We start from the raw sequence: 12,103 nt of genomic DNA, 5'->3' as shown, positions 1-12,103 counted from the left end.
CAAACAAGAAAAGTCACGCCGCGTTGAGTTCGGAACAAAATTTCGACTCGATTGGCATTCAAAACTGGGTAGTTAGGTTTTTGACAATTTTTAGCAAAAAAAAAAATTAATGTAACCCCTTTAAAAAATGCAAAAAATGCCCCTAAATGTATGTCTCAAAAATGCACCCGAAAATGAAGTGGATCGTTAGCTCAGGTTGTTAGCCAGTTGAAACAGTCATTCTTTTAGCTGAGACCCTCAATTAGGCCTAGCAGCGACAAAAAAAAATTACAGAAATTTTTATTTTTTGCCATTAGCTAAGAATCCTAATTTTGCACCAAATAATATCAGTATTTTGTCCGAAACACCGCAACAAGTAGTCCAAACAAGAAAAGTCACGCCGCGTTGAGTTCGGAACAAAATTTCGACTCGATTGGCATTCAAAACTGGGTAGTTAGGTTTTTGACAATTTTTAGCAAACAAAAAAAATTAATGTAACCCCTTTAAAAAATGCAAAAAATGCCCCTAAATGTATGTCTCAAAAATGCACCCGAAAATGAAGTGGATCGTTAGCTCAGGTTGTTAGCCAGTTGAAACAGTCATTCTTTTAGCTGAGACCCTCAATTAGGCCTAGCAGCGACAAAAAAAAATTACAGAAATTTTTATTTTTTGCCATTAGCTAAGAATCCTAATTTTGCACCAATTAATATCAGTATTTTGTCCAAAACACCTCAACAAGTAGTCCAAACAAGAAGGTAAAACTGGGTAACTTAGTTTTTGACAATTTTTAGCAAAAATAAAATTTATGTATCTAACCCCTTATAAAAAATGCCCATAAATGTATGTCTCCAAAATGCACCCGAAAAAGAAGTGGATCGTTAGCTCAGGTTGTTAGCCAGTTGAAACAGTCATTCTTTTAGCTGAGACCCTCAATTAGGCCTAGCAGCGACAAAAAAAATCACCGAAATATTTATTTTTTGCCATTAGCTAAGAATTCAAATTTTGCACCAAATAATATCAGTATTTTGTCCGAAACACCGCAACAAGTAGTCCAAACAGGAAGTGTCACGCCGCGTTGAGTTCGGAACAAAATTTCGACTCGATTGGCATTCAAAACTGGGTAATTTAGTTTTTGACAATTTTTAGCAAAAAAAAAAAAATTAATGTAACCCCTTATAAAAAATGCCCATAAATGTATGTACGACAAAAAAATCACCAAAATATTTATTTTTTGCCATTAGCTAAGAATCCTAATTTTGTACCGAATAATATCAGTATTTTGTCCGAAATACCGCAGCAAGTAGTTCAAACAGGAAGTGTCACGCCGCGTTGAGTTCGGAACAAACTTTCTACTCGATTGGCATTAAAAACTGGGTGATTTAGTTTTTGACAACTTTTAGCAAAAAAAAAAAATTATGTAACTAACCCCTTATAAAAATGACCATAAATGTACGTCTCCAAAATGCACCCGAAAATGAAGTGGATCGTTAGCTCAGGTTGTTAGCCAGTTGAAACAGTCATTCTTTTAGCTGAGACCCTCAATTAGGCGTAGCAGCGACAAAAAAATCGCCGAAATATTTATTTTTTGCCATTAGCTAAGAATCCTAATTTTGCACCAAATAATATCAGTATTTTGTCCGAAACACCGCAACAAGTAGTCCAAACAGGAAGTGTCACGCCGCGTTGAGTTCGGAACAAAATTTCGACTCGATTGGCATTCAAAACTGGGTAATTAAATTTTTGACAATTTTTAGCAAAAAAAAAAAAATTTATGTAACCCCTTTAAAAAATGCAAAAAATGCCCCTAAATGTATGTCTCAAAAATGCACCCGAAAATGAAGTGGATCGTTAGCTCAGGTTGTTAGCCAGTTGAAACAGTCATTCTTTTAGCTGAGACCCTCAGTTAGGTAGCAGCGACAAAAAAATCACCAAAATATTTATGTTTTGCCATTAGCTAAGAATCCTAATTTTGCACCAAATAATATCAGTATTTTGTCCGAAACACCGCAACAAATAGTCCAAACAGGAAGTGTCACGCCGCGTTGAGTTCGGAACAAAATTTCGACTCGATTGGCATTCAAAACTGGGTAATTAAATTTTTGACAATTTTTAGCAAAAAAAAAAAAATTTATGTAACCCCTTTAAAAAATGCAAAAAATTCTCCTAAATGTAAGTCTCAAAAATGCACCCGAAAATGATGTGGATCGTTAGCTCAGGTTGTTAGCCAGTTGAAACAGTCATTCTTTTAGCTGAGACCCTCAATTAGGCGTAGCAGCGACAAAAAAATCGCCGAAATATTTATTTTTTGCCATTAGCTAAGAATCCTAATTTTGCACCAAATAATATCAGTATTTTGTCCGAAACACCGCAACAAGTAGTCCAAACAGGAAGTGTCACACCGCGTTGAGTTCGGAACAAAATTTCGACTCGATTGGCATTCAAAACTGGGTAAAACATTTTGACAATTTTTAGCAAAAAAAAAAAAAAATTAATGTAACCCCTTATAAAAAATGCCCATAAATGTAGGTCTCCAAAATGCACCCGAAAATGAAGTGGATCGTGAGCTCAGGTTGTTAGCCAGTTGAAACAGTCATTCTTTTAGCTGAGACCCTCAATTAGGCGTAGAAGCGACAAAAAAAATCACCGAAATGTTTATTTTTTGCCATTAGCTAAGAATCCTAATTTTGCACCAAATAATATCAGTAGTTTGTCCGAAAAACCGCAACAAGCAGTCCAATCAGGAAGTGTTACGCCGCGTTGAGTTCGGAACAAAATTTCGACTCGATTGGCATTCAAAACTGGGTAATTTAGTTTTTGACAATTTTTAGCAAAAAAACAAAAAAAGGGATATAACCCCTTTAAAAAATGCCCATAAATGTAAGTCTCCAAAATGCACCCGAAAATGAAGTGGATCGTTAGCCAGTTGAGGCAGTCATTATTTTAGCTAAGACCCTCAATTAGGCGTAGAAGCGACAAAGAAATCACCGAAATATTTATGTTTTTGTCATTAGCTAAGAATTCTAATTTTGCGCCAAATAATCAGAATTTTGTCAAAAAAAAACTGCAACAAGTAGTCCAAACGAATACTGACACGCCGCGTTAAGTTTGAAACCAAAATTTCAAATAGATTGGCATTCAAAACAAAAAATTTTAATTTTTGACAATTTTTGGCAAAAAAAAAAAATGATTTAACCCCTTATAGAAATGCAAAAAATGCCCATAATTTTATGTGTACTAAATATACCCGAAAATGAAGTGGATCGGTAGCTCAGGTTGTTAGCCTGTTAAAACGGTCATTCCTTAGCTGAGTCCCTCAATTGTTTTACCCTATTGTTTTATATTTTTGTTGTAAACCCGATGCGAAAAACCCAGCATGAGAATTGTTTGTAATTATAAATTGGATCAGCAATATCTGTAGCTTAACTTGATAGTTGGTTATTTTAGGCCATATGGTGGCAGGCAGCTAGACAGCTGAATACGAATTTGGTTAGAAATTATTTATTTGTACATGAAGCCATGTTGGTTTGGTGGGGGGCTAGGATATATGTATATAAGTATATTGCGACATCCTTTTATATTGTCAGCACTTAAAAAAAAAAATTCATTTGGAAAAAATTGCTGTATTTTTTTCCTGTCGCTTTTGTTTTTGGCTTTTGTAAATAGGTATGTAATTAAAGCCGGTGTGACCGGCCAAATGTATATGGATGTTTGTCTATTTATAAAAAACGAATTGTCTTTTGACAAAATTGCCTGTTTCTTTGAATTATACAGGTACACTTCTCTTTTTTTTTAGGTCACTTAGTTTTTTTATTGTTTTTAATTGCAAACTTTTGGCTAGTGTGCCTGTGAGGCCGGTGCGTATGTATGTATTTATTTATTAAAACAATTATTGTTTGTCCGTTTGTTTCATTTGTTTGTGTGTTGATTTGTAGTTTTAAACTGTTTTTGTTTTTTTCACTTAAATATTAATGAATTTTTAATTTGCTGTGCACTCACCGGAGTTAATTTTAATCCTTCTGTGTTTGTGTTGTAATCCTTTTGTGTTTCGTTAAGCTGGAAATAAATACATATACATATATAAGTTAGATATAATTACAATAAGTTGTACATGTTATGTGTTGTATGTAAAAAAAAAATTGGCCAACTTACCTTATAGTATAAATTATTCGTCCGCTACGTTCGTCTCCATCAAGCAGTCCGCTTCTAATGAGCTCTGCTCAAGCAGAGTTTGCTCAATAAGAGAATTAGAGAGCGAAAAAATGATGGCCGCGACGCCCTTACGGAATGCTTCTAAATGCACTGCGCCAAAAATAACTAGAATGAGTTTTGTGCATATATGTATTTTTGCATATATATGTTTGAACATTTAGTAAAAAAGCGAATACAAATTTATTAATTTATTAATTATGAAATACGAATAGTACTAAATAATATATATATAAGTAATTATAAATAAATAAGTTAAAAGTAATGGGAAGTAAATAAATAATATTGTATTGTGCATGAAAATTTATTAATTGTTAGTTTGGAATAAAAAAAAAGATTATTAGTAAGTGCATGGTATTTAAACAGTATTTGTTCGATTTAGGTTACGTTATTTTCTTTAAATAAAACATTCCCTTTTTTCGCCAAGAGAGCGTCGAGAGAGAGAGAGGGGGAGGCAGAGTGAGTGAGAAAGAGAGAGAGGGGGAGGGAGTGAGAGAGTATGGTGATGATGGTGTGGGACGGGGAGGGAGAGAGAGAGGAGTGAGCGATTTCAAGTCAGAGAGTGGTGTGAGCACAGACAGAGGGGAAAAATACGTTACACTTTCGTTGAATACTTTGCATTAATATGTATGTATGTACAATGTACATTGTATATATGTAAAGCAGCTTAACAACGCCCCGCAAAAAAATGATAGAAGAGAGAATAGGCGGAAATTACGTTACATTTTCGTTGAATACAGCGTAGATATAAAGGGCAGCTGAATAACGGACCGCAAAAAGAGTGGAGGCGAAAAAAAGAAAAGTAATGGTACAGATGCGCGAAAAAGCACGGGTAACTTGTCGGGATGGCGCCAAAAATGGTTGCGGGTAATTTGTCTACTGCTCTGCTTTGAATGTGTACATATACATATGTTCACATGCATGCATGGGTCAATTTGACTCTCTGGCCATGCCTTCGTGGTGTGTGTGTGTGTGTGTGTGTGTGTTTGCACGCTAGGTCTAATTTGGTGGTTGTTTTTTGGTCTTTGTTTACGTTTTGTTGCTGGTGTTGTTTGTCAGAGTATAAAATGCCGAAAGCCTATCCAAACGACCCTTTATTGATGTTGTATGTAAAATGTACATTGTACATAAGTATTGTACCGAATAGTAATGTGATATTATGATAGGAACTTACACACGTACATACATACTTGTGTAACTAAATAAGCTAAATTGCGTTAACATTTGTTAATGGGTTAATCGGTATTTTTTTAGTTTTTATCGCTGGATTTTAATTTGTCCCACCCATCATCATCGTCATCACTCCCCTTGCACACGCTCTGTTTATGACTGATTAAATACATTTTGTGTGCTTGCATACATATATTTAATTTTTTTGTGTTTACTTGTTTTTGTTTAGTTTGCGGGAACGTAGTTACACCAATGGTATTTCAAAGAAAAAATGTCAATCATATAATCTCTTAAAGGGAGAAGAGCCTAATGTAAAGCAGAGGGACAGAGAAGGAAATGTTTGTTTACATTTATTACTACTCGAAAAACAGAGAGAGAGAGAGAGGTGGGGAAATATTAGTTAACAATTAGTACCACTCGAGAAAAAGACAATATTTAAATACATTATTTAAACTTACAAATTTTACCAAATTATTTAGGCCTCCTAAATGAACCGGAAAATTATGTCGGTCGTATGCTAATGTTGTTAACTAGTCAAAACAGACACTCTTTTAACTGAGTATCTCAATTAAGACCAATAAACCCCAAAAAAAAAAAAACCGAAAAATTCCTGTTTTTGCCTTTAGTTATGAATTCTAGTTTTGCACCAAATATCAGTATTTTTCCGAAGCAACGCAAGAAATGATCCAAATAAAGAGTGTCATACTGCGTTGAGTTTGACATAAAATTTCCAATCAATTGGCATTCAAAACTGAAAACTTTAGTTTTTAGCTGAGACCCTCAATTAGGCGTAGCACCTACAAAAAAATCGCCGAAATATTTATTTTTGGCCATTAGATAGGAATCCTAATTTTGTACCAAATAATATCAGTATATTCTCAGAAACAACTCAACAAATAGTCCAAACAAGGAGTGTCACGCCGCGTTGAGTTCGAAACAAAATTTCGACTCGATTGGCATTCAAAACTAGGTAATTTAGTTTTCGACAATTTTTAGAAAAAAAAAAAAAAACATGATGTAACCCCTCATAAAAAATGCCCATAAATGTAAGTCTCCTAAATGTGCCCGAAAATGAAGTAGATCGTTAGCTCAGGTTGTTAGCCAGTTGAAACAGTCATTCTTTTAGCTGAGACCCTCAATTAGGTAGCAGCGACCAAAATAATCAACGAAATATTTATTTTTTGCTATTAGCTAAGAATCCTAATTTTGCACCAAATAATATCAGTAATACCGCAACAAATAGTCCAAGCAAGAAGTGTCACGCTGCGTTGAGTTCGGAACAAAATTTCGATAATTTAGTTTTTGACAATTTTTAGCAAAAAAACAAAAAAAGGGGATATAACCCCTTTAAAAAATGCCCATAAATGTAAGTCTCCAAAATGCACCCGAAAATGAAGTGGATCGTTAGCCAGTTGAGGCAGTCATTATTTTAGCTAAGACCCTCAATTAGGCGTAGCAGCGACAAATAAATCACCGAAATATTTATGTTTTTGTCATTAGCTAAGAATTCTAATTTTGCGCCAAATAATCAGTATTTTGTCAAAAAAAAAAACTGCAACAAGTAGTCCAAACGAATACTGACACGCCGCGTTAAGTTTGAAACCAAAATTTCAAATAGATTGGCATTCAAAAGAAAAAAATTGAGTTTTTGACAATTTTTGGCAAACAAAAAAAAATGATTTAACCCCTTATAGAAATGCAAAAAATGCCCATAAATTTATGTGTACTAAATGTACCCGAAAATTAAGTGGATCGGTAGCTCAGGTTGTTAGCCTGTTAAAACGGTCATTCTTTAGCTGAGTCCCTCAATTGTTTTACCCTATTGTTTTATATTTTTGTTGTAAACCCGATGCGAAAAACCCAGCATGAGAATTGTTTGTAATTATAAATTGGATCAGCAATATCTGTAGCTTAACTTGATAGTTGGTTATTTTAGGCCATATGGTGGCAGGCAGCTAGACAGCTGAATACGAATTTGGTTAGAAATTATTTATTTGTACATGAAGCCATGTTGGTTTGGTGGGGGGCTAGGATATATGTATATAAGTATATTGCGACATCCTTTTATATTGTCAGCACTTAAAAAAAAAAATTCATTTGGAAAAAATTGCTGTATTTTTTTCCTGTCGCTTTTGTTTTTGGCTTTTGTAAATAGGTATGTAATTAAAGCCGGTGTGACCGGCCAAATGTATATGGATGTTTGTCTATTTATAAAAAACGAATTGTCTTTTGACAAAATTGCCTGTTTCTTTGAATTATACAGGTACACTTCTCTTTTTTTTTAGGTCACTTAGTTTTTTAATTGTTTTTAATTGCAAACTTTTGGCTAGTGTGCCTGTGAGGCCGGTGCGTATGTATGTATTTATTTATTAAAACAATTATTGTTTGTCCGTTTGTTTCATTTGTTTGTGTGTTGATTTGTAGTTTTAAACTGTTTTTGTTTTTTTCACTTAAATATTAATGAATTTTTAATTTGCTGTGCACTCACCGGAGTTAATTTTAATCCTTCTGTGTTTGTGTTGTAATCCTTTTGTGTTTCGTTAAGCTGGAAATAAATACATATACATATATAAGTTAGATATAATTACAATAAGTTGTACATGTTACGTGTTGTATGTAAAAAAAATTGGCCAACTTACCTTATAGTATAAATTATTCGTCCGCTACGTTCGTCTCCATCAAGCAGTCCGCTTCTAATGAGCTCTGCTCAAGCAGAGTTTGCTCAATAAGAGAATTAGAGAGCGAAAAAATGATGGCCGCGACGCCCTTACGGAATGCTTCTAAATGCACTGCGCCAAAAATAACTAGAATGAGTTTTGTGCATATATGTATTTTTGCATATATATGTTTGAACATTTAGTAAAAAAGCGAATACAAATTTATTAATTTATTAATAATGAAATACGAATAGTACTAAATAATATATATATAAGTAATTATAAATAAATAAGTTAAAAGTAATGAGAAGTAAATAAATAATATTGTATTGTGCATGAAAATTTATTAATTGTTAGTTTGGAATAAAAAAAAAGATTATTAGTAAGTGCATGGTATTTAAACAGTATTTGTTCGATTTAGATTACGTTATTTTCTTTAAATTAAACATTCCCTTTTTTCGCCAAGAGAGCGTCGAGAGAGAGAGAGGGGGAGGGAGAGTGAGTGAGAAAGAGAGAGAGGGGGTGGGAGAGTGAGTGAGATAGAGAGAGAGGGGGAGGCAGAGTGAGTGAGAAAGAGAGAGAGGGGGAGGCAGAGTGAGTGAGAAAGAGAGAGAGGGGGAGGGAGTGAGAGAGTATGGTGATGATGGTGTGGGACGGGGAGGGAGAGAGAGAGGAGTGAGCGATTTCAAGTCAGAGAGTGGTGTGAGCACAGACAGAGGGGAAAAATACGTTACACTTTCGTTGAATACTTTGCATTAATATGTATGTATGTACAATGTACATTGTATATATGTAAAGCAGCTTAACAACGCCCCGCAAAAAAAATGATAGAAGAGAGAATAGGCGGAAATTACGTTACATTTTCGTTGAATACAGCGTAGATATAAAGGGCAGCTGAATAACGGACCGCAAAAAGAGTGGAGGCGAAAAAAAGAAAAGTAATGGTACAGATGCGCGAAAAAGCACGGGTAACTTGTCGGGATGGCGCCAAAAATGGTTGCGGGTAATTTGTCTACTGCTCTGCTTTGAATGTGTACATATACATATGTTCACATGCATGCATGGGTCAATTTGACTCTCTGGCCATGCCTTCGTGGTGTGTGTGTGTGTGTGTGTGTGTGTTTGCACGCTAGGTCTAATTTGGTGGTTGTTTTTTGGTCTTTGTTTACGTTTTGTTGCTGGTGTTGTTTGTCAGAGTATAAAATGCCGAAAGCCTATCCAAACGACCCTTTATTGATGTTGTATGTAAAATGTACATTGTACATAAGTATTGTACCGAATAGTAATGTGATATTATGATAGGAACTTACACACGTACATACATACTTGTGTAACTAAATAAGCTAAATTGCGTTAACATTTGTTAATGGGTTAATCGGTATTTTTTTAGTTTTTATCGCTGGATTTTAATTTGTCCCACCCATCATCATCGTCATCACTCCCCTTGCACACGCTCTGTTTATGACTGATTAAATACATTTTGTGTGCTTGCATACATATATTTAATTTTTTTGTGTTTACTTGTTTTTGTTTAGTTTGCGGGAACGTAGTTACACCAATGGTATTTCAAAGAAAAAATGTCAATCATATAATCTCTTAAAGGGAGAAGAGCCTAATGTAAAGCAGAGGGACAGAGAAGGAAATGTTTGTTTACATTTATTACTACTCGAAAAACAGAGAGAGAGAGAGAGGTGGGGAAATATTAGTTAACAATTAGTACCACTCGAGAAAAAGACAATATTTAAATACATTATTTAAACTTACAAATTTTACCAAATTATTTAGGCCTCCTAAATGAACCGGAAAATTATGGCGGTCGTATGCTAATGTTGTTAACTAACTAGTCAAAACAGACACTCTTTTAACTGAGTATCTCAATTAAGACCAATAAACCCCAAAAAAAAAACCCGAAAAATTCCTGTTTTTGCCTTTAGTTATGAATTCTAGTTTTGCACCAAATATCAGTATTTCTTCCGAAGCAACGCAAGAAATGATCCAAATAAAGAGTGTCATACTGCGTTGAGTTTGACATAAAATTTCCAATCAATTGGCATTCAAAACTGAAAACTTTAGTTTTTAGCTGAGACCCTCAATTAGGCGTAGCACCGACAAAAAAATCACCGAAATATTTATTTTTTGCCATTAGCTAAGAATCCTAATTTTGCACCAAATAATATCAGTATTTTGTCCGAAACACCGCAACAAGTAGTCCAAACAAGAAAAGTCACGCCGCGTTGAGTTCGGAACAAAATTTCGACTCGATTGGCATTCAAAACTGGGTAATTTAGTTTTTGACAATTTTTAGCAAAAAAAAAAAATTTTTATGTATCCCCTTATAGAAAATGCCCATAAATGTATGTCTCCAAAATGCACCCGAAAATGACGTGTATCGCTAGCTCAGGTTGTTAGCCAGTTGAAACAGTCATTCTTTTAGCTGAGACCCTCAATTAGGCCTAGCAGCGACAAAAAAAATCACCGAAATATTTATTTTTTGCCATTAGCTAAGAATTCAAATTTTGCACCAAATAATATCAGTATTTTGTCCGAAAAACCGCACCAAATAATATCAGTATTTTGTCCGAAAAACCGCAACAAATAGTCCAAACAGGAAGTGTCACGCCGCGTTGAGTTCGGAACAAAATTTCGACTCGATTTGCATTCAAAACTGGGTAATTAAGTTTTTGACAATTTTTAGCAAAAAAAAAAATTAACGTAACCCCTTTAAAAAATGCAAAAAATGCCCCTAAATGTATGTCTCAAAAATGCACCCGAAAATGAAGTGGATCGTTAGCTCAGGTTGTTAGCCAGTTGAAACAGTCATTCTTTTAGCTGAGACCCTCAATTAGGCCTAGCAGCGACAAAAAAATCACCGAAATATTTATATTTTGCCATTAGCTAAGAATCCTAATTTTGCACCAAATAATATCAGTATTTTGTCCGAAAAACCGCAACAAGTAGTCCAAACAGGAAGTGTCACGCCGCGTTGAGTTGGGAACAAAATTTCGACTCGATTGGCATTCAAAACTGAGTAATTTAGTTTTTGACAATTTTTAGCAAAAAAAAAAGTGATGTAACCCCTTAGAAAAAATGCCCATATATGTATGTCTCCAAAATCCACCCGAAAATGAAGTGAATCGTTAGCTCAGGTTGTTAGCCAGTTGAAACAGTCATTCTTTAAGTTGAGACCCTCAAATAGGCGTAGCAGCGACAAAAAAATCACCGAAATGTTTATTTTTTGCCATTAGCTAAGAATCCTAATTTTGCACCAAATAATATCAGTATTTGGTCCGAAACACCGCAACAAGTAGTCCAAACAGGAAGTGTCACACCGCGTTGAGTTCGGAACAAAATTTCGACTCGATTGGCATTCAAAACTGGGTAATTTAGTTTTTGACAATTTTTAGAAAAAAAAAAAATATTTATTTATCCCCTTATAAAAAATGCTCATAAATGTATGTCTCCAAAATGCACCCGAGAATAAAGTGGATCGTTAGCTCAGGTTGTTAGTCGGTTGAAACAGTCATTCTTTTAGCTGAGACCCTCAACTAGGCCTAGCAGCGACAAAAAAATCACCGAAATATTTATTTTTTGCCATTAGCTAAGAATCCTAATTTTGTACCAAAAATTAACAGTATTTTGTTCAAACAGGAAGTGTCACGCCGGGTTGAGTTCGGAACAAAATTTCGACTCGATTTGCATTCAAAACTGGGTAATTAAGTTTTTGACAACTTTAAGCAAAAAAAAAAATTAATGTAACCCCTTATAAAAAATGCCCATAAATGTATGTCTCCAAAATGCACCCGAAAATGAAGTGGATCGTTAGCTCAGGTTGTTAGCCAGTTGAAACAGTCATTCTTTTAGCTGAGACCCTCAATTAGGCCTAGCAGCGACAAAAAAAATCACCGAAATATTTATTTTTTGCCATTAGCTAAGAATTCAAATTTTGCACCAAATAATATCAGTATTTTGTCCGAAAAACCGCAACAAATAGTCCAAACAGGAAGTGTCACGCCGCGTTGAGTTCGGAACAAAATTTCGACTCGATTTGCATTCAAAACTGGGTAATTAAGTTTTTGACAATTTTTAGCAAA

At 34.6% G+C, this 12,103-nt stretch overlaps 1 long non-coding RNA gene across 1 annotated transcript in view; it reads right to left on the bottom strand.

Annotated features, from left to right (window-relative positions):
* The window catches only part of LOC119547639, a 46,987-nt gene that overhangs the window by 19,864 nt on the left and 15,020 nt on the right, over window positions 1-12,103 (bottom strand). The window contains exons 7-10 of the long non-coding RNA XR_005219237.1: window positions 7,995-8,159; window positions 7,844-7,900; window positions 4,129-4,293; window positions 3,976-4,032 (exon numbers count right to left, since the gene is read on the bottom strand). This is a non-coding gene — a long non-coding RNA (uncharacterized LOC119547639). The remainder of the gene's footprint in view (window positions 1-3,975; window positions 4,033-4,128; window positions 4,294-7,843; window positions 7,901-7,994; window positions 8,160-12,103) is intronic.

Source organism: Drosophila subpulchrella, chromosome 2L (genome assembly GCF_014743375.2).
Source record: "Drosophila subpulchrella strain 33 F10 #4 breed RU33 chromosome 2L, RU_Dsub_v1.1 Primary Assembly, whole genome shotgun sequence".
In the NCBI taxonomy this organism is placed as follows: Eukaryota; Metazoa; Arthropoda; class Insecta; order Diptera; family Drosophilidae; genus Drosophila; species Drosophila subpulchrella.
Note: the sequence above shows the minus strand (reverse complement) of the source record. Positions and strands in the feature narration are given on the sequence as shown.